Here is a 22,500-nt window from a genome sequence, read left to right as displayed (position 1 = left end):
TAGGAGCAGCAAGTAGCGTTTTTTTATTTTTTATTATGGTTTCCTTTTTTTGTGCCCTTGAGCTGTCCCCTTTGTTGTAAAAAAAAGTAGGTCAATAGATAGATAGATTTAGATACACAGATGGAGATAATTGGCCATAGATGGATAGGTATGGATTGACGAATGGAGATGGACAGGTGAATACAAAGAGAGTTAGAAAGAAGAAGCAGAGAAAGATAGAGATAGAGAGGAGGAGAAGATGAAGAGAGAAGATGAAGATAAGCAGGAGAAAGATGGAGAGAAGAAGGAGACGATGAAGAAAATGGATAAAAATGAAGATAAAGTAGAAGAAAAATGCAGAAAAGAAGGAGATGATGAAGAAGGAGAAGAGGCGAAGAGAGAAGATGAAGATAAGCAGAAGAAGATGGAGAGATGATGAAGAAGCTAGGAAAGAAGATAGATAGATAGATAGATAGGTAGGAAGAAGAAGCAGAGGAGATGAAGATAAGAAGGAAGATAGAGAGGAGGAGAAGATGAAGAGAGAAGATGAAGATAAGCAGGAGAAAGATGGAGAGAAGAAGGAGACGATGAAGAAAGAGGGAAAAAAATGAAGATAAAGTAGAAGGAAGATGCAGAAAAGAAGAAAATGATGAAGAAGATAGGAAAGAAGATAGATAGATAGATAGATAGGTAGGAAGAAGAAGCAGAGGAGATGAAGATAAGAAGGAAGGAAGATAGAAAGGAGAAGAAGAGAAGAGAGAAGATGAAGATAAGCAGGAGAAAGATGGAGAGAAGAAGGAGACGATGAAGAAAGAGGGAAAAAAATGAAGATAAAGTAGAGGGAAGATGCAGAAAAGAAGAAAACGATGAAGAAGATAGGAAAGAAGATAGACAGATAGGTAGGAAGAAGAAGCAAAGGAGATGAAGATAAGTAGGAAGGAAGATAGAAAGGAGAAGAAGAGAAGAGAGAAGATGAAGATAAGCAGGAGAAAGATGGAGAGAAGGAGACGATGAAGAAAGAGGAAAAAAATGAAGATAAAGTAGAAGGAAGATGCAGAAAAGAAGAAAACGATGAAGAAGATAGGAAAGAAGATAGATAGATAGGTAGGAAGAAGAAGCAGAGGAGATGAAGATAAGTAGGAAGGAAGATAGAAAGGAGAAGAAGAGAAGAGAGAAGATGAAGATAAGCAGGAAAAAGATGGAGAGAAGGAGACGATGAAGAAAGAGAAAAAAATGAAGATAGAGTAGAAGGAAGATGCAGAAAAGAAGAAAACGATGCAGATAGACAGTTATCACAAAAAAAAATAGATAGATATATAGATACAGGTAGAAAAAATAAACAAGTCAAAGAGTGTTCCATGGTTATATTAGTAGAGTCAGGAGAGACACAAACAGCAAAGACATATTATTTAGTGAGAGAATGACAATCAGGTCTTTGGTGGAGGGTGAAAAAAATGCGCAAAAAAATGAAGAATGTGAGCAAGAGAACAAGTAGTAGAAATTGACCTCTCTCCTGACCTCTTAATCTTTTTTTGTTAGTTTTTTGTTATGGAAGCGGCGCCTACCGGGATTTTGTTGTAGTTTTGTTTTGTGTTCTTGAGCTGCCAACCTTCCTGTAAAAAATTCATAAAGGAAGTAAATAAAGGAAGAAATAGACCAAGTAATAGAGGGCGATAGAGGACATAGACAGACTGACAGATTATACAGACGTAGCATCCAGAGAGCTTTAGACTGAAACACAGGATAGAGAAAGTAAGAAACAGACCAAGTAATAGATTAATAAATGAACACAGAGAACATAGATATAGCAATAGAGTGCGCAAGGGCAGCATCCAAAGACCTTACGGGATAGAGAAAGTAAGACACAGACCAAGTAATAGATTAATAGATGAACATAGAGGACATAGATATAGCAATAGAGTGCGCAATGGCAGCATCCAGAGAGCCTTAGACTGAAACAAAGGATAAAGTACGACACAGACCAAGTAATAGATTAATAGATGAACACAGAGGACATAGATATACCAATAGAGTGCAAAGGGCAGCATCCAGAGAGCTTTTGACGGAAATGTAGGTTAGAGGAAGTAAAAGCGGCCAGAACGGAAGGTAAAAAAAGAGAAAAGAAAAAAGTTAGAAAGAAATACTGACATAGGCCGTCCTCGAAAAAGAAACAAAAGGGTAAAAAAAAGAAAAAAGATAAAAAGACAGACAGACACAGAGAACTACAGAGAGACGAACAATGCGAAGCCGAACTGAAAGAGAAAAAAAAGAGGAAGGGAAGAGAGAGAGAGAGAGAGAGAGAGAGAGAGAGAGGAAAACAATCAAACATGGAGGCCGTACGATTTATTATGATTGACAGGCTCACACACACACACACACACACACACACACACACACACACACACACACACACACACACGATATGGTCACACCTTAATTAATCTCTCTCTCTCTCTCTCTCTCTCTAACACCCCGCCCCCCAACACACACACACACACACACACACACACACACACACAAACACACACACGATATGGTCACACCCACTAATCTCTCTCTCTAACTAACACCCCGCCCCCCAACACACACACACACACACAAACAAACAAAAACACGGAAGAAGAAATGGAGAAAAGTAGAATGCATGAAACAAAAAACATATATATTATTAACCTCGACCGTGTGATAATGAAGAGTGAGAGAGGTCAAGATCTTTTTAAAGGACCAGTTTTTATTGAGCTTCTAATGTTTTTATTTGTTATTACTCTAGAGCTGCTTCCTTTGCTGTAGAATAAAAAAATAAATCCATAAATAGACTAACTAAAAATCAATCTAATTATCTACGTAACTCTTAATCTATCACACTATTTCTCTATCTATCTATCTAATTAACTACCTAACTGCGCCACACAGAGTAAAATAAAACTAGTAAACCCAGAAATAAAACTCATATAATTAACAGAAAATAAATAAGATAAATCCATAAACATTGCCCTCATAAATCCCACCGCACACACACACACACACACACACACACACACACACACACACACACCTATATAATTACTTCACTAATATGTAATGGACGCTAATGACAGCCAACAAAACGGCCCGTCGGTCATTACACATTTCGTAAAGCAACGTCATCTATTTTTTTTTGTGAGCTATTTTTTTTTTTTTTGTCAAGTGAGGGAGGTAAAAAAATTAAAGAGGGTATTAAACTATATTTCAATTAATGGCGCGAGCGAGGGAATTTAGTTGCGTTGGTGCGTGTAGATTATTGTTGTTGTTGTTGTTGTTGTTGTTGTTGTTGTTGTTGTTGTTGACGTGAAAATTTGGGAACGTCATCCACTCAATACTCTTGGCTAGGTGATGTAAGACAATCTCTCTCTCTCTCTCTCTCTCTCTCCCCACAATATCACATTTTCTACTTTATTTTCCACTTTCTCTCCTTGTCTTTCCTCTTTCTTTCTCATTACAATCAATTTTTTTCTCTATTTTCCACTGCTCTCTCTCTCACCACAATATCACATTTTCTACTTTATTTTCCACTTTCTCTCCTTGTCTTTCCTCTTTCTTTCTCATTACAATCATTTTTTTCTCTATTTTCCACTGCTCTCTCTCTCTCTCTCTCTCATCATGTCTATTTCCTCCTCTCACTTCCACACTCAAAACACTCCATTTTTTTCTCCCATTTAGAAGCATCAGAAAATTCATCCTCAGTCGCTGGTAAACAAATAAAAAGCAAACATTTATATTTTAGAGCATGTATATTTCCTTTAGGGCATGTACATTTTTTTTCAGGTTTCATAATCAATACAAACTTTTTTTTTTTTTTCAAGTTTCAAAATCAATACAAACTATAATTTACTTTTTTTTTCCTTTTTTTTTTTCCTTTACGAACGCCCAGCACGAGCAAACCCACACAGCCCCTCTCACTCTGCGGACACGGTGAAGGAGGGAGCTCAAGGACGAACAAAAATAAAAATAAATAGAGACCGCTAATAAAACAAGGCTATTAATAACAGTAAAGACGCGAATAAAAAACCCCACAAAGAAAACTCGTAATAAGGGGAAGCAATATAACAGAGGAACCCAAATCATGGAATAGGAAAAAAAACTCCCTCTTTGAAACACTTGGCTGAAAATTCCACAATGATAAACAAACAGATAAATATTGAAATAATCACGGGAGGGAAAAACTCGTACACAATAAACGAACAAGGGAAACCACGAGACGAACACTGCTGATAAAGGAACGACTAAATGAATCAATAGAAATAAACGAATAATAAAATACACGACGAGTGAATAAAAATAACAGGAGACAAAAAATATATAACCGTTCAAATGTAAAACTAAAAAATAACTGAATGAATGAAAGAATAAGTAGATAAGAACCTAAGACTTAACAGGAGACAAAAAAAAAATAACCGTTCAAATGTAAAACTATAAGTGAATGAATGAAAGAATAAGTAGATAAGAACATATGAATTAACAGGACAAAAAAATATTTGACCGTTCAAATGTAAAACTATAAATAAGTAAATGAATGAAAGAATTAGTAGATAAGAACATATGAATTAACAGGACAAAAAAATATATAACCGTTCAAATGTAAAACTATAAATAACTGAATAAATGAAAGAATAAGTAGATAAGAACATATGAATTAACAGGACAAAAAATATATGACCGTTCAAATGTAAAACTAAAAAATAACTGAATGAATGAAATAATAAATACATAAGAACCCAAGACTTAACAGGAGACAAAAAAAAAAAAATATTACCGTTCAAATGTAAAACTATAAATAAGTAAATGAATGAAAGAATAAGTAGATAAATAAATGAAAGACAGACACAAGTAATAGATAAAACCAAAAAAAAATAATAAAAAAATAAAATAAACAGGTCAAAATAGATGGATGAATAAATACATGAATAACTAAACTCCTCAAAATACAATCAACATGAGTAAATAGATGAATATATAAGCTAAATAAAATAAAATAAATGCAATACAATACAAAATAAATATAGAATGGTTAAAATAGATGAATAAATGTATAAATAAATAAGTAAATAAAATAAAAACAACACTCGTTCCCATACACGTTCCCGTACAAACAAACACGAACAAACAAACAAATCCACACACACAAACAAACAAACAAACATAAACACACACTCGCCATTGAACGCTTCCTTCCAGTTCACTAGACGTGCTTCGAGTGTGATTTATCAACACACACACACGCACACACACACACACACACACACACACACACACACACACACACACACACACACAAGAACAGCAATACATCCAAAAATACTTCGGCGATAAATTGGCGAGAAAACGTTGAACAGAAACACTTTCCATTTTAAACGTTTCCGGACGCGAACGTTTGAAAGAAAGGCGGAGGTAATGAGAGAAGTGGAGGGAAGAGGTGAGGAGAGGAGAGATAAGTGGAGGAAGGGGTGAGGAGTGGACAGAGGTTAGGGAGGAGGAAGAGGAGGAGGAGGAGGAGGAAGAGGAGGAGGGAAAGGAGAGGTTGTGGTGGTGCAGGCGTGTGTTGAAAGCGGTAAGTGATGAAGAGGAGGTGGAAGAAGAGAGGAGAGGAAAGGAGAAAAGGAAAGAGCCGGAAAATTTAGAAAGGGAAGAAAAGTTAAAGGAAGGAGACATGAAGAAAAGTGAGGGAAGGAAAGAGGAAAGAAAAGTACAGGAAATTAAAACAAAGGAAAGAAAGAACAGTGAAGGAAGAGAAAAGAGAGGAAAGGAAAGGAAAGGTGCAGAAAGAAAAGAAATGGACTGGAAAATGAAAAGGAAAAGTAGAAAAGTTAATGAAAATAATTGGAAAGAAGAGAAAGACAGAAGGGTAAATAGGAAACGAATAAAAAGAGCAATGAAGAAAAGGGAGGAACAGAGAAAGGAGAGGAACGAAAACAAAGGAGTGGACGGAGCGCAGAGAGAGAGGAGGAGGAAAAACGAAAAAAAAAAAAAAAAAGCGACAACAAAAATGAGTCATTAGGCGTTTAATCAAGTTAGAGGCGACACATCAGAGAGAGAGAGAGAGAGAGAGAGAGAGAGAGAGAGAGAGAGAGAGAGAGAGAGAGAGAGAGAGAGAGAGAGAGAGAGAGAGAGAGAGAGAGAGAGAGAAAGAGAAAGATAGAGAGAGAGAGAGAGAGAGAGAGAGAGAGAGAGAGAGAGAGAGAGAGAGAGAGAGAGAGAGAGAGAGAGAGAGAGAGAGAGAGAGAGAGAGAGAGAGAGAGAGAGAGAGAGAGAGAGAGAGTTACATAGATTTATAGAAAATCAGACCACACAGACCTATGGTCATGGTCATGGTCCAGACTTGGTGGTCTGTCCTTAAACCTAAGTGATTTTACATTAATCAGAAGACTCCAAAACGTTGCATTTCTACTCTAGTTGATATTAAGTTGAAGGAAGTGACGGTCGAGCTTATTTTTGAAGGAGTCAATCGTGTTACACTGGACCACTGATGATGGGAGCTTATTCCATTCTCGCACTACAACGTTGGTGAAGAAAAATTTGGTGCAGTCTGAATTTACTTGTCTACATCTGAGTTTTACGCCATTGTTCCTCGTGCGCAAAGTGTCATCGATCATAAACAATGTTGATCTGTCTACATTCGTGAAACCATTAAGTATTTTAAAACATTCGATCAGTTTTCCTCGGAGGCGACGTTTCTCAAGAGAACATGTTAAGGGTAGAAAGCCTTTCTTCGTAGGATTTGTTGCGCAAGGAAGGGATAATTTTCGTTGCCCGACGCTGAACACCTTCTAATTTAGCAATATCCTTTGCGTGGTGGGGAGACCAAAACTGTACCGCATATTCCAAGTGGGGTCTGACTAAACTGTTGTAGAGCGGGAGTATTACATCTTTATTCTTAAATAAAAAGTTTCTTTTAATGAAGCCCAACATTCTGTTCGCTTTATTTGCTGCATCGATGCATTGCTGTGAGAATTTGAGGTTTGACGCGATTTTGAACCACAAGTCCATGACTCATTGAACGCTTAAGAGTTTAACGCCGCGCATTTCGTAATCAAACTTTTATTCCTCGTTCCAACTTGAAGGAACTGTCACTTGTCTAAGTTAAAGGGCATCTCCCATCTATCCGACCAAGCTGAAATTTTGTGCAAATCCTCTTGGAGGCTTTGCCTGTCTTCGTCAGTGAGAACCGAGTTACCAATCTTTGTGTCGTCTGCAAATTTACTAATGCGGTTTTTGAGTCCAACATCCACGTCGTTGATGTAAATAATGAAGAGCACTGGGCCAAGAACCGAGCCCTGAGGGACGCCACTAGTGACAGGCGCCCACTCTGAGTTAAATCCGTCAATCACTACTCTTTGTTGTCTGTTGCTCAACCAATTCGCGATCCATTGGTTTACCTGACCGTCAATACCTATTTGTTTTAATTTGTAAAGTAATTTATGATGCGGGACTTTATCAAACGCTTTCTGGAAATCAAGATAGACTACGTCCAGTGATTTGGTTATGTCATAAACAGTGAAGAGGTCGTTATAAAAGGTTAATAGATTTGATAGGCAGGATCTTTTGTTTCGGAAGCCATGTTGTGAGTCCCCAATTAATGAGTGGCTTTCAAGGTAACTCACAATTTTGTCTCTAATTATGCCCTCAAGTAGCTTACCTACAACCGAAGTTAGACTAATGGGCCTGTAATTACCTGGTACTTTTTTGTCTCCTTTCTTAAAAATCGGTGTCACGTTAGCCTTTTTCCAATCTGAAGGGACAATGCCTTGTCGCAAGGACATATTGAATACGGTTGTGAGGGAGGAGAGTATTTCGCTCTTTGTTTCTTTCAGCAGAGTTGGATATACTTTATCAGGTCCAGGACTTTTATTTGTTTTAAGTGATTTGAGGGCTTTAAGGACTTCATCGGGTTTTATTTCAAAGTTAGACAATGCATGCTCGGGATTTACATTAGTACTGGTGTTGGTGGTGGTGGTGGGAGGACTGTTATTATTAAACACCGAGGAAAAGTAATTATTTAATAGGTTTGCAACGTGTTGGCTGTCAGTCACTAGTGCACCGTCGCTGTTTATTAAAGGTCCAATTCCACTTCTGATCGCCTTTCTGTTGTTTATGTAACTGAGAGAGAGAGAGAGAGAGAGAGAGAGAGAGAGAGAGAGAGAGAGAGAGAGAGAGAGAGAGAGAGAGAGAGAGAGAGAGAGAGAGAGAGAGAGAGAGAGAGAGAGAGAGAGAGAGAGTGTGTGTGTGTGTTCCTCCCCAGCACAGCAGACCACAGGAAACAACACAGTGAGCCTTGTGTGTAGCGTACACGACACGGCGCATCACAACACAGGAACGTCGCCTTGAACTCACACAGTGTGAAGACAAAGAACAGGAACCACGGAAACAACGGGAAGAGCAAACAGCGGGGCGGTGGTGTTGGCCGCAGCAGGTGACCAGGTGGTGGTGGTGGTGGTGCAGGTGTTGGCCGCAGCAGGTGACCAGGTGGTGGTGGTGGTGGTGGTGGTGGTGCAGGTGTTGGCCGCAGCAGGTGACCAGGTGGTGGTGGTGGTGGTGGTGGTGGTGCAGGTGTTGGCCGCAGCAGGTGACCAGGTGGTGGTGGTGGTGGCCATTACCCTCACAACACCACGCCACAGTCCGCCACAATCACCTTATAGCCCTTGCGTTGGGCTGCCTCGGCCACCACGTGCAGTCCGTCCACCACCTCACCGAAGACAAGAGACACACCACCATCCTTACGTTCTCTGGTGTAGATGCCAAAATGACCCCTCTCACCCCAGGCAGGGTTAAGGCATACCGCCCCACACACATCCCCCGCCCGGCCTGACTTCCGGTACTCACCCTCACCAAGGCCAGGCAGCAGGACGCATGATCCACGACCATCGTTACACTTGTAGTCCCCGCCCATAACATACTCTCCCGCCTCCCGCTTCTTCACCACCCCGAACAACTTGGTGTTAACGTAGGAGGGGCCGCGCTGCCCCGTGCACAACAATATGAACTGTCTGCCCCGCGGGGTGTCGGGGCTCAGACGGATTTGGACCCGCCGCGGCGCGCTGCCCGGCCAGGACAGGTCCAGGAACACCGTGCAGGGGGGGGAGGGCGGCACAACCTCGCTCACCTGCAGGGTTGCCGCGCCCCGTGGCGGGGGATGGGCCTTCAGGGCGTGGAGGCACAGCTGGCCGGCTTCAAGGCTTATTCTTGCGTGTCGGCGCTGACCTTCCGCCTGGTGGACAGCAAACACCCGGCCAGCCTCCAGCAGGCGCCTGGCGGGCTGCGTCAGGCTGCGGAGGTCCTCGGCTATCAAACTCCCAGTCCAGATGAGGTGCAGTCTGTCCATGACGGTGGAGTCTGGGTCTGCCTGGGGCCTGGGCTCCTCTGTAGCAAGTGTTTCCAGAGCCGCCTGGACAGCCTCCAGGGCTGCACTAGATGCCTCGTTCACCTTCCTGGCGGTGGTGACGGTGCTGGCATCAGGAAAACCTCCTCGGCACTCCTTCACCGCCTGCTCCGCCTCGCCATTACAACGAACCACTTCAGTCATCGCCGCGCCTACTTCTTGCTCTGTTGTAAGGGTGCGCAACGTCTCCAGCGCGGCCTGCATCCCCTGCTCCCCCTTCTTCAGCTCCTCCTCCTTGGCCGCCGCACGGGACTCTTCCTGCTGCAGGAGCTCCCTGGCACTCCTGCTCTGGTCCACCAGTCCCAGGAGCCTGTCCTCCAGCTGCTGCTGCCGCCCGCGCCAGCCTGCCAGGGTCGTCTGGTACTGGTCCAGCTGCGACTGAGCCTCCCGGCAGGCGGTGATGGCGGCCACAACTGTGGCCTCCTGTTCCTGCAGGAAGGAACGCATTTTCTTGGAGAGACCCGCCGCCTCCTTCTTGCCAGCTGCTGCTGCTGCTCCTTCCCCTTCCCCGGCACTGGGTGGCGGCGAGGCTGCTGCTGCTGCTGCTGCTGCTGCTGCTGCCACCTCAGCGTCTCTCGTCATTCTTATGAAGGCCTCAACAGCATAGCTGACAGGGAACTGGCCTCCCTCGGGCACGGCGTGGCTGACGCGGCACTCTGGGCAGGCAACACGGCCCTGCACCTTCAGCTGCTCTATGCACAGCGTGCAGACAGTGTGGCCGCAGGGCAGGGTGCGCGGCCGCTGCACGGTGCCATCATAGCCTGTCATGCACACTGGACACTCCGCAGGGCTGCCGGCAGTGTTCATGTTCTGCACCTGTCTCCTGCCGCCCCTCCCTGCAGCCTCCATGACGCTGGTGGTGGTGGTGGTGGTGTTGAGGGGCTGTGATGGTCTGACACACTCTCCTCGCCGTGGCAGTGTTCCTGAGGTGGTCACGGGCGTGGTGGGCGGACACTCTTCTTTAGGGCGGCACGGCTCTGCCTGGGAGTGGACGTCGCTGAGGGCTGCCCACGACTATCAGTGTGCTGATAGTCTCCAGGGAGATGATCAAAACACTGATAGTCTCCAGGGAGACTATCACTACAGCCTTGGTGCGTCTGTGCTGATGATGATGTGAGGCAGCGAGGGGAGGGAGGGCAGGGGGGGGGGGGAGAGAGAGAGAGAGAGAGAGAGAGAGAGAGAGAGAGAGAGAGAGAGAGAGAGAGAGAGAGAGAGAGAGAGAGAGAGAGAGAGAGAGAGAGAGAATAAGAGCAGCCACACAATTAACCTGTCCTGGACATTCTATCGTCACAGTCCACGGTCCGCTCGTATCATGCACTCCACCTTCCTTCTCACTCCCAGGTAAAGATAAGGAATGGGTGATGTTCTAATTAGCAGACAGAGGTAACTAACGTGTGAAGGAAAGGGAGAGGAAAGGAGGGAAGAGGAGGAAAGAAGTGAGAACAGGAGAGAAAGGAGGGAGAGAGAAGAGAGGAGAGGAGGTTAGGAAGGAGGAGTGGTGGTAGTGTTGGAAGGTGATGAAAGGGAAAAGGGAAATGAAAAGGAGTTGGGAGAGATGAAAGAGGAGGAGGAGGAGGAGAGGAGACTCTTGTTCACAGGTAAATAGGTAAACCAAATAGGTAAAAAGGTAAGTAATGGGCAGTTCTTCTTGTTGTTCTCAGGCCAAGGTAAGTAAAAGGTGTTGTTTATCCTCAGGTGAAGAAAGGTAATGGGTAATGGGCTTCAACAATCATCTTCCCATTTACTTCGCAGGTAGAGATAAGCAAATGGGTCTTGCTCTAATAATCAGGTGCAAGGGACTAACAAATGGGTAAGGCGTTCCAACCATCCTCCTCCCTATTTTTAATCCCCTGGTGAAGGAAGGTTACTAACAGGTGAGTCGTGTTAATATAATTCCCCCCATTAATCATGTTTCTCTCATTTGAAGGAAGTTAATTAATGGGTGACGCCTTGTAATAATACCTCATCCTATTTACATTCCTATTGGCGGGTAAGGGTGAGTAATGGGTGTTAATGGGATACTGAAGGAGATTATAATGGGATACTGTACTCAATGAATCGGTGAATAAAATGAATAAGAAAATAAAGAAAAGAAAAAAAAGACAGAGAAAGACTGAATGAATGAATAAATGAAAGGAAAAAAGAAAGTGGGAGAAAGAAAAAAAGAAAGATGAAGAAATAAAGGAAAAAATAAGTGAATGAGTTGAAAGATGAAGAAAACTAGTAGAGCATCACTGAAGGCATTAAGGGACACTGACATAAACATAAATAAAAAAAAATAAAAATAAAAATAAACGTGAATAAATTAAAGAAAAAAAAACACAAGAGCATCACATAAAAAATTAATAGAAGCAACAAAACCATTCTTCTCTTACCTAAAGTAGATACCGTTGCAGTAGTAGACGTTGTAGAAGCAGCTGTAGTAGTAGTAGTAGTAGTAGTAGTAGTCGTAGTAGTAGTAGTAGTAGTAGTAGTAGTAGTAGTAGTAGTAGTAGTCGTAGTAGTAGTAGTAGTAGTAGTCGTAGTAGTAGTAGTAGTAGTAGGAGGAGGAGGAGGAGGATTAGGAGGAAGAGAAGGAATAGAATTAGATCTCTTTCCGTCTATCTCCAATCTAAACCAACACCATCATCACCATCAACATCACTATCAACACCATCACTTAGTTTCCTTTCTTCTTGGTTTTTGTTTTCTTTTTCCTATCTCGCGCACGTGCTCCAAACTTGGTTCTTTTAGTGGCCAAGTTTTCTTTCGTTTCGTTTTTCGTCTATTTCCGAGTTCCTTTAGTTTCTCCTCGGCCAACTTCCGTTCTTTTTATCGTATTCCTTTTGTGTTTTCTTGTAAAGCTTTTCTCTTATGGTTGGTTTTGTTTTCACACACACACACACACGTTTCTGTTTGTCTAAGATAGTTACCGTTATCTTTGTTTCTCTACTTCACCGCCTTAAAGAAATTCGAAGTACACGTTTACTTACATTTTTTTATATTTTTTTTTATTATCCAGTGTAACTTTCACCCCCGTTATCAATTGCTACTTTCTACACACACACACACACACACACACACACACACACACACACTTATTTACATTTTATTTACTTTTCTCTCGTGTTACTTTCACATACTTATAAAAAAACTGTTCCTCTTCCACAACAGAGAACTAAACTTTTATAAACACACACACACACACACACACACACACACACACACACACACACACACACCACGCATTTCCTTCCTCGTCGACAGCTGATACACGCACAGAGCTGTTTAATTTGTCACATCACGCCGCAGTCTGCCTCAGTACAACCAAAGCTTATGATCAACAAACGCAATGACCTCTTATTGTTTTATGTTACACGCTACATCAATACACAGAAAGACGATACTAAAGACAAAACAAAAAAGAGGAATAAGAGGAGTGGACACAAGAGGAAAGAAGAACGCCTCCCCCCTACACACAGATCCACACACACAAAAAAAAAAGGGGGAAATAGAGGAATATGAGAGGAAGGAAATAAAAAAAATTGGTTAGCGATGGTTAATAGAAAATGAGAGAAGAGAAAGAATGGGAAAGAAACGAAAGAAATTAATAAGAGGAGTTGAGAACAAGAGGAAGGAAGAATTACACGCACTCAGAATAAAGAGGAAACGAAGAGAAATAAAAGTGAATAAATGGAAGTAGAAATGAGAATGAAATGAATAAAAAAGAAAGAAAAGAAAACAGAGATAAAAGTGGAAAGAAAAGGAAAGAAGAATCACTACACACACAAAATACAGAAGAAACAAAAAGAAATAATGCGGAAAAAACAAAAGAGTACAAATGAGACAATGAAATAAATAAAAAAAATTAGTAAAGAAACGAAAGAAAAAAATAAGATAGGTGGAAAAAAGAGGAAAAACAAGAGGAAATAAAGAGGAAAGTGAAAGAAACAGAATTTGACATGAATGGAAGATAGAAGGAAAAGAAAATAAAGAATAAAAAAGAAATTAAAGGAAAAGGGGAAGGAGAGAGGAAAGAAAGAGGAAAGAAAATCACACAGCAAAAAACAAGAGGAAATAAAGAAGAAAGTTAGAGAATTCGAATTGCTAAGAAAGGAAGATTGAAGAAAATGAGGAATGATAAAGAAACAGAAGAAAAAGAGGAAAAGAAGAGGAAAGAAAGAGGAAAGAGGAGTGGAAACGAAAATAAAATAAAATCGCACACCAAAAATAAAGAGGAAATAAAGAGTAATGAATAAAAGAGAGTAAAAATGATAAATAATGAAGAAAAAGAGGAAGAGGAGAGGAAAGAAAGAGGAAAGAGGAGTGGAAACGAAAATAAAATAAAATCGCACACCAAAAATAAAGAGGAAATGAAGAGGAATGAATAAAAGAGGAGTAAAAATGATAAATAATGAAGAAAAAGAGGAAGAGGAGAGGAAAGAAAGAGGAAAGAGGAGTGGAAACGAAAATAAAATAAAATCGCACACCAAAAATTAAGAGGAAATAAAGAGTAATGAATAAAAGAGGAGTAAAAATGATAAATAATGAAGAAAATGAGGACGAGGAGAGTAAAGAAAGAGGAAAGAGGAGTGGAAACGAAAATAAAATAAAATCGCACACCAAAAATAAAGAGGAAATAAAAAGGAATGAATTAAAGAGGAGTAAAAATTATTAAAAATGAAGTAAAAGAAAAAATGAAAAACAAATGAATATGGAAAAGAATACAAGAGGAAAGAGGAGTGGAAAGAAAGAGGAAGAGTTACACACACACACACACACACACACACACACACACACACACACACACATACATACACACACACACACACACACACACACACACACACACACACACACACACACCAAAATCAAGAGTAAGGGAAGAGTATTGACCCCCTCTTGCCTACCTCTTGACCACTTCGCCTCAAGGCCACTAAGAGGAATTCAAGAGGAATCCAAGAGGACAAACGCCCACTTCAGCCACCAGCAAGAGGAAGGAAATCAAGAGAGCATCCTAAAATCCGCCGCCACCTTCACTGTCACTATTAAGAGGAGGAAGAGGAGGAGGAGGAGGAGGAGGAGGAGGAGGAAAACGAGCAAACTATCACAAGGGGAAGAGGAAGAGGGAAGACACGGAGGAAAAAGAGAAAAAAAAGAGGACTTAACGAGTAATGAAGAGGAAGAGGAGGAAGAAGAAGAAAGGAAACGAGGAAACTATCGCAAGGGGAGGAGGAAGAGAAGGAAAGAAGCAGAGGAAGAAGAGAAAAAGAGAACGTAACGAGTAATGAAGAGGAAGAGGAGGAAGAAGAGGAAGAGGAGGAACAAGAGGAAGAGGAGGAGGAAGAAGAAAACGACCAAACTCTCACAAGGGGAAGAGGAAGAGGGAGAGGATAAAAATAGGGCGTAAGGAGTAATGAAGAGGAAGAGGAGGAAGGTAAGAAAGCCCAGAGATAAAAATTCAAGAGGAAAACTTCTATAACTCATAAAAGAAAAAGAGGATAATGAAGATTTCAGAAAAGGAGGAACAGGAAGGAAAGAGGAGGAGGAGGAGGAGGAGGGGGTAGTAAAAATTTAGAGGAGGGAAAATAACCACAAAGAAGAAGAAGAAGAAGAAAAAGAAGAAGAAGAAGAAGAAGAAGGAAAAGAAGAAGAGAAGGAAGATGAAGAGAACTGCCATTGTCAGCTCTCTCTCTCTCTCTCTCTCTCTCTCTCTCTCTCTCTCTCTCTTTCTGGTTGACTTTGTCTGCCATTCTCTTTATCTCTGTCTGTTTCTCAGTATCTCTCACTCTCTCACTATCTCTTTCACTCTCTCTTTTATTGGCCTGGTTGGCTGCCTTCGTCTCTCTCTCTCTCTCTCTCTCTCTCTCTCTCTCTGGCAAAATGCTGCAAAACTTTTTGGTTTCTCGTTTTATTCAATAAGTTTCATGAGACTGGATGGTCTGCCTTCAAGGCACACACACACACACACACACACACACACACACACACACACACACACACGCACACACGCACACACACACACACACACATAAGATGATGACTCAGTGACTGCCTGATTGACTAATTGATTTAGCCGAAGGGTGAAGACGTGTACACACACACACACACACACACACACACACACACACACACACACACACACACACACACACGTCACTATATCATCAAGGTTCGCGGTGGTACTTCGATAAATGGCGCACTGTGGATCCAACCATATGGTGCAGATGGTACACTATCACCTCGACTTTCACATACCTATAAAAAAACTGTTACTCTCCCACACACAGAGAACTAAACCTTTATAAACACAACAACAAACACTCGTGATACACCGCAGATAAAAAAAAATAAAAAAATAAAAAAATAAAAAAAAAACACGGTAGGTACAGCATATTTTGATCACTGTTCTTTTCTACTATTCTTGATATTTTACTGGGCTTTTTTTTCTGCCGGTCATGCCTTTCAGCTTTTCCCATCGGTACAGGTAAAGTGACACAGGTAGCGTTCAGGTATGGCACAGCGTGGAAAGACACACTCGTAACACTTGAGACACGACAGATTATCACTACACAAGACGGTGCGGCGCAGGAGTCTAGGGAAACGGTATTGTGTGGGTGTGAGTGAGAGAGAGAACGGTACAGGGTTTAAAAGCATTGTGGTCCAGTGTTGGGTACGGACTGGGGTGTGGTGTGGACGGGATGGAGATGGAAGTAGGGTGAGGAAGATTTTAGAACAGGAGGAACAGGAAGGAAAGAGGAAGAGGAGGAGAAGGAAGTAAAAATTTAGAGGAGGGAAAATAACAACAAAGAAGAAGAAGAAGAAGAAGAAGAAGGAAAGACTAGAGGATGGAAAATGTAGATTGTGAAGAAGAAAGTAGAAGGAACAGAGATAAATGGTAAGGATAAGAAGATAGGGAGAAGAGGGAAGGGAAATGAAGAGTGAGGATTAGAAGATGGGAAAGGTACAATGTAGATAAAAAGGAAGAATGATCAAATTTGGAGCAACGTAAAGAAAACGGGGAAGAAGGAAAAGAGATGAAAAGCAATAAATAAAGAATGGGTAGAATAAGAATAAGGAGAAAAGGAATATGAGATGAGTAACAATGAATAAAGATAGGAAAGGGATAATGTCAACAAGGAAGAGGAAGGGACAGATAAGGAGAAAGGAATAGATGAGAAAGATAAAATGTTGATAAAGGAGAGGAATAAGGAAGAGAGATGAGGATGTGAATAGAAGGGAAGGAGGAACGGAGATTAAAAAGGAATAGAGGGAGGGAAAGGAATCATTTTTGACGTGTAAGCAAAATAATGAAAGAAATGTTATAAAAGTTAGTTTGAATGTCAGAAGCAGAGGAGACAGACGGACTAGAATAAAAAATGCAGCATAATAAAATAACCTAAAAGAGAAAACACTTATTTTTGACGCATGGGTTAACCTGGAAAAGAGGAAGCGATAACAGAGGAAATTAGGGTGAAAGCAGAGAGTGAGAAAAGGAACACACAACAAAGATTAAAACCAAAATATTAACAAACAAGAAAAAAATAAAACTTCCCTTAAAAAAGACACACGCAAAGAATTGATTTACTAAACAAAACGGATAAATAGATCACACATTCTAATCCTTATTTCTTATCTCTTTTCTTTCTTATCCTTTTCCTTCTTATTCCCTTTTATCCACATTGTACCTTTCCTATCTTCTAATCCTCACGTTCCATTCCTACTTCCCCTTTTTTTATCCTTATCTATGTTCCTTCTTACTTATTCACGCTACTCTACAGCACAAGGAGACGGTGGCCGATCTTCTTCAGTCAACCCTAAACCTCAAAAACTTCAGCCAAGCAAGAGTCACACATCACGGCACCGACTATAAACAAAATACACCCGCGGCATAACGGACAGGGGCCAACCAAGACACCCCTCGAGAGAGCCTAGCGGAGATATCGGCAGCACAAAACAACTAACCTGTAGCGTATGAAAGTAGTAGTTAGCAGCAGAAGTAGGTGGTAGAAGTAGTGGTTAGTAGTAGAAGTAGTAGTAGTAACTCACCGCAACGTCACAACGATACACAAAAAGTAACAAAAAAACACAAACAAAAAAAACGACAATACAGCGACGATAGAGGCGGCGATATGAGCAGCAGGAGGAGGAGGAGGAGGAGGAGGAGGAGGAGAGAGGGAGGGAGGGAGGGAGTGTGAGTGAGTGCGGGTGAGCGAAAGCGGTGTGTGGCCTGTCCGTACCGTGAGCCAGGCAGAAGTGAGGCAGGAGGTGAGCGCTCTCTCTCTCTCTCTCTCTCTCTCTCTCTCTCTCTCTCTTGCTCTTTTGCTTGCTTTCATCATCATCGTCATCATCATTTTTCTCACTATCAATATTATCATGGAAAACAATAACGATGCTCTCTCTCTCTCTCTCTCTCTCTCTCTCTCTCTCATATTCTTTCTTCCTGCAGCTTCAAACTCAATCTATACACACACACACACACACACACACACACACACTCACACACACTGCCTAAATCTGCCATAAGCGTCAGTTTCCCTAAGAATACATTGATCATCCCGACCTTATGACACTCCTGAGCCTTTACCTCCTCCTCCTCCTCCTCCTCCTCCTCCTTCTTCAATCACCCTCCTCCGTTTTCTTTGCGTTGAAGAGGAGGAGGAGGAGTATGAGGAAGAGAGACAGGTAAAAGTGAGAGAGGAAGAGAGGAAGAGGAAGAAGGAAGGAAAGGAGGAAGGAAGGAAGGAGAAGACAAGGGTAGGATTAAGAGAAGAGTGATTGGTTGTTTCTTTATTGGCTGTGTATAGGAGGAGGAGGAGGAGGAGGAGGAGGAGGGAAGGGGAAGAGCGGAGGAGGAAGAGAAGCAGATGAAAAGTTATTTAGTTTCGGTTTGTTATGCCTCTTCATTCCTCCTCCTCCTCCTCCTCCTCTTCAAATACTTCAATAACTTCGATAACTCCAAGCCACTCCAGACCAATTCGAGGATCAGAAACATCGGTCAAAGAATTCAAGCGAAGCGATGCAGCACAGACACCGGCAGGAGTTATTTCTCGACCAGCCATCCGCCACTGGAACAAGCATCCTGCACCAGTAGTTAAGTGCGGAAACGATCAATTCCTTTAAGCACTCCACTGACCGTCACTTTGCTGTCAGGGGCGGAATGAACTCACCCGCGCGTACGTCCAAAAGTGCTTCAATCTTTTCCGCGGGTCACTCCAGCGGCTGACTCACTCATCGGATCACTAAAGCGAGCAGCCGCGTAATGAGCTAACAGACTTTTTGCTGCCTGCTCGCCCGTTTCCATGTTTCCTCCTCCTTCTCCTCCTCCTACACGTTTCCTTCCTATTGACGTCTTTCATATTTATGTCTTCTTTTATTCCTCCTCCAACTCCTCCTCCTCTTTTTCTTCCTCTTTTTCCTCATCCTCGTCTTTCCACTTCCTCCTTCACGATTCATACTCCTGATCGCTTCCGCTTTCTCTTTTTATTCATGCACTCCTCCTCCTCCTCCTCCTCCTCTTTCCTCCCACACACACTCTCTTTCTTCCCACCCCCCAACCCCCAACACACACACACACACACACACACACACACACTCCCCCTTCCCATCCTCACCCCACACGCATGATCCCCCTTCCCTAACCCTGCCCCTACATATACAATCCTCCTCCCTCCCTCTCCCCACACACCCCTATCCCCCAGTACACACACCACCCCAGTAGCCAAGCGCTCATGCCCCGTGGCCCGCCTGTTCCTCTTCAACCCAGCCACACAAAGGTCAGGATATCGTTCCACGCCTCCCTTCCGTCACCGTCCAAGCGAATCCACTTCATGATTCCCAAGTACTTCAGCGCCCCAGCTCACCTCTCTCCTGGAGTTGTGGGGCTTTCCAGGGGTAGCTTAATGGCCATGGTGGTAGGTTGGCCCTTCTGTACCGTGAACCTAAAAGTAATGCATTAAAACCTGACTGAGCGAGAGACCACAAGAGAGCTTAATTTCGGGTTAAGTTAATTTGATAAGGCTTCGCTATTATGGACGTAAAAGAAACTCATGATAACCAAAGTATTCTCCTTCTCGGCTCTTGGAATTCGTTATGGGAAGCAAAGCGTTCAAGAATATCGACCGGCGTGTTTGAGGATACGAGCCTAACAAGAACCCAACGTAGATTCTATGTGTATGCCTTTACTAATCCTCTCAATAGCTCGAGGTCTCTGAGGGGACGAGAGGCCTTTTGGAATTCGTTATGGGAAGCAAAGCGTTCAAGAATATCGACCGGAGTGTTTGAGGATACGAGCCTAACAAGAACCCAACGTAGCTTCTATGTGTGTGCCTTCAGTAATCCTATCAACAGCTCGAGGTCTTTGAGGGGACGAGTGGCATATTTCTAGGAGGTGAAGGTGATTTTGAGTCCCTCCTGGTTATCCTTCACTGCACCACTTGTAACAAAAGCTTAGGTGAATTAACTGTATTTTCACGTGTCTGGGCGTGTGATATCATACTTTATCTACATTCTAAACTGTTTAATTTTTCCTCTGGTATGTAGAAGGTTAATATTCCTCCTTCAATGTGTGCTTGTGTGGCGAAATGTTAAGAATATCACGCAAAGGGACATTTTCTTAAACATTTAGGCGCCCAAGCATACATTTCAACACGGTAGTAGGAGTTCGGGGCATTTCCAAGTGTAGTTTCATGACCCTGGTGGTAGTCTGACCCTTCCTCTGTACCATGAAGCTAAAAAAACACTCATTAGAACCCGATAATCTCCTTTTTTAGCCTTTGGAAATAGGTGACGTGAGTGAGAGGCGGAAGAGTGTAGTGATACCAACTCAGGAGCCTTTGTATAATGTCCTGTCCCGTTGTGGCCAGTCCCTTCCTCTCCCTGGCGGCCGGTCAAAGCAGGGCTGAGTTATGTTATTATTACGCCACTCCTCGCCGGGGCTTCCTATACAGAGGTTGTTTACGGCGCTGATGTTTCTACCTCATAAGATTTCTCGCATTCCACGCCCAGCTACAGCGTATGACCACAACCTTCACCTTTACCTTTCTCGTCCTGTATAAAGTCTCACATGTGTTGTATTAATAAGGTTACTATAGGGCACGCATTAAGGCTCAGGTCATTCTCAGATGCTTCCATTCCTCACGTCAGCTGTTCCAAAGGCCGAAAAGGAGACCCATACGTGTACTATAGCGTATGACCACAGAATTCACCTTTACCTTTCTCGTCCAATACAGAGATGAGTCCCACACGTGTTCTATTAATAAGTGTTGCTACAGGACCACTACACATTAAGACTCAGGTCACTCAGATGCTTCCATTCCTCACGTCAGCTGTTCCAAAGGCCGAAAAGGAGACCCATACGTGTACTATAGCGTATGACCACAGAATTCACCTTTACCTTTCTCGTCCAATACAGAGTTGAGTCCCACACGTGTTCTATTAATAAGTGTTGCTACAGGACCACTACACATTAAGGCTCAGGTCACTCAGATGCTTCCACCCCTCTAAAAGGAGATCAGTCGGCTTCTAACGGGTGGTACTTGAGGTTCACGGTACAGAGGAAGAGTCCAACTACCACCAGGGCCATGAAACTACCCTTGACAATGCCCCAAACGCCTACGAAAGCCTTGTGACATGTGTGCCCTTGGACGCTAAGTTGAGGAATATGGCCCCTAGTCCGACATGTTGGTTTGGTGGTTAATATGACTTCTAATTTTATCACCTGACACACTTCTACCTGTTAAAATTTCAAAGTATTCGTTCGTTCGTTCGTTCTTTCTTTCTTTTTTTCTTTCTTCCTATATTATTTTTTTCCATCATTTGCACTTGAAACAAACACAAACTTCTACTCTATTACATTTTTTTTTCTTTTCTTTCCTCTCCTGCACACATACACACACACACACACACACACACACACACACACACACACCCCTTGGCACACCTGTTCTTTTCCTCTCATTCTTTTCTTCCTTTTCTTTTTCCTTCCTTTTTCTTTATCACTTCTCTTAAGAAACTCTGACTCGTGTTTTTTTTTTTTTGCCTTTTTGTTTAAGTTTGCAGATGATTTTTTTTATTCTTACTACATGAAGATTTTGTTTGTTTTGTTTTTTGTGTTTTTATTATTTACACTAAGAGCTTCTCAGGGCAGTTAAATATATTCCTCCTCCTCCTCCTCCTCCTCCTCCTCCTCCTCCTCCTCCAGACATCTTTTCATACGTTTCTCCTTTTTCTTCTCATTTCTTTTCATTCCTTTCACGCATTTTTGTCCGTCTTTGTGTCTTTTCGAGTTTCCTTTTCCATTTTTCTTAAGTCTCTCAATGATCGTTTTCATGGAAGTAAATTATCCAACTCTCTCTCTCTCTCTCTCTCCACTACCTATAAAATCTTTTCCTCTTCTTTCCCTTCCTCAATTTCCTCTTCCTCCTCTTCCTCCTCCTCCTCCATTCCGTCAGTCCTTCAATCTCGACAAATGTTAAGTCACACAATCAGGGTTCGGTGCACGACGAATTGGGTCTTGGGGTTGTTAGCAGCCAAGACTCAGGACGTGAAAAGCTTCCTCAGTCTCCCTGCAAAAGCTAAAGGGGCTGTTACACTGGGCAAATGTTCCGTGGATCTTCAGTCAAACCACGATTTCCGCTAGCGTGGTTCTCATTTGTTTCTTGTTATTGCTGCTGATGAAGATGGTGAGTAATACCGTCGTCCTTCAGTGACATCTACCGTAGCTTTGGAAGATCGTGGACACGTCAGTAAACCACGCAAATATGAGAACCACGTCAGCGGAAATCGTGGTTTGACTGAAGATCCACGGAAAATTTGCCTAGGGTAATAGCCCCTTATTACACCGTGCTCCAGTTCCTAGCGAGGCACTTTGAATGAGAGACAGGGGAAGGGATATTATCTTTGTATAACTCGCGGGTGTGACCTCGCCTGGAATACGCAGTGCAGTTGTGGCTCTCTAATTCCCGGAAGATCATCGAGTCACATGAGAGTGCAGCGAGGCGATACGAAAATGAGAGGGTCACTGGAGTCACAGCCGTATGGAGAGCGACTCAAGCGACTCATGTAGGTCTTCTTAAACACTCTCTTGTCACATCAACGCTTTCCTCAGGCCGAAAAGGAGATTAATCGTG

The 22,500-nt window shown here is 42.5% G+C and overlaps 2 protein-coding genes across 27 annotated transcripts in view; one reads left to right on the top strand and one right to left on the bottom strand.

Annotated features, from left to right (window-relative positions):
• The window catches only part of LOC127009945 (neural-cadherin-like), a 309,853-nt gene that overhangs the window by 226,864 nt on the left and 60,489 nt on the right, over positions 1-22,500 (bottom strand). Inside the window, exon 1 of one of the 10 annotated variants that reach the window (XM_050883483.1) lies at positions 11,767-12,312. The exons of the other annotated variants lie outside the window; for them this stretch is intronic. The gene's annotated coding sequence lies outside the window, so the exon portion shown is untranslated. Of the gene's footprint in view, positions 1-11,766; positions 12,313-22,500 lie in introns of those variants that run through there. 10 annotated transcript variants of the gene reach the window in all.
• Positions 1-22,500, top strand: part of LOC127009951 (tripartite motif-containing protein 65-like) — a 130,056-nt gene that overhangs the window by 56,167 nt on the left and 51,389 nt on the right. The window lies entirely within an intron of this gene.

The sequence above is a fragment of the Eriocheir sinensis genome, chromosome 42 (assembly GCF_024679095.1).
Source record: "Eriocheir sinensis breed Jianghai 21 chromosome 42, ASM2467909v1, whole genome shotgun sequence".
NCBI classification, from domain to species: Eukaryota; Metazoa; Arthropoda; class Malacostraca; order Decapoda; family Varunidae; genus Eriocheir; species Eriocheir sinensis.
The sequence above is the reverse complement of the archived record's forward strand: the minus strand, read 5'-3'. Positions and strand labels throughout refer to the sequence as shown.